This window comes from Plasmopara halstedii (genome assembly GCF_900000015.1).
Source record: "Plasmopara halstedii genome assembly, contig: Scaffold_323, whole genome shotgun sequence".
In the NCBI taxonomy this organism is placed as follows: domain Eukaryota; phylum Oomycota; class Peronosporomycetes; order Peronosporales; family Peronosporaceae; genus Plasmopara; species Plasmopara halstedii.
In genome coordinates, this window is record NW_020187244.1 from 2,136,074 (window position 1) to 2,136,275 (window position 202).

Genomic DNA, 202 nt, shown 5'->3' on the forward strand with positions numbered 1-202 from the left:
GCATATTGTAAAGTCCATGTAATTCGGTTGTTACGACAGTTGCCGCTATGAATTCAGACTCTGCCGTTGATTGCGACACTGACGCCTGTTTTCGGCTTATCCATCCGACGTTACACCGTCCTACAAATATCACTCCTCTAATCATGCGGTCTTTAGTGTCTGTAGCGAAGTCTGCATCGCTGTAGCCGGTGATAAAACCATC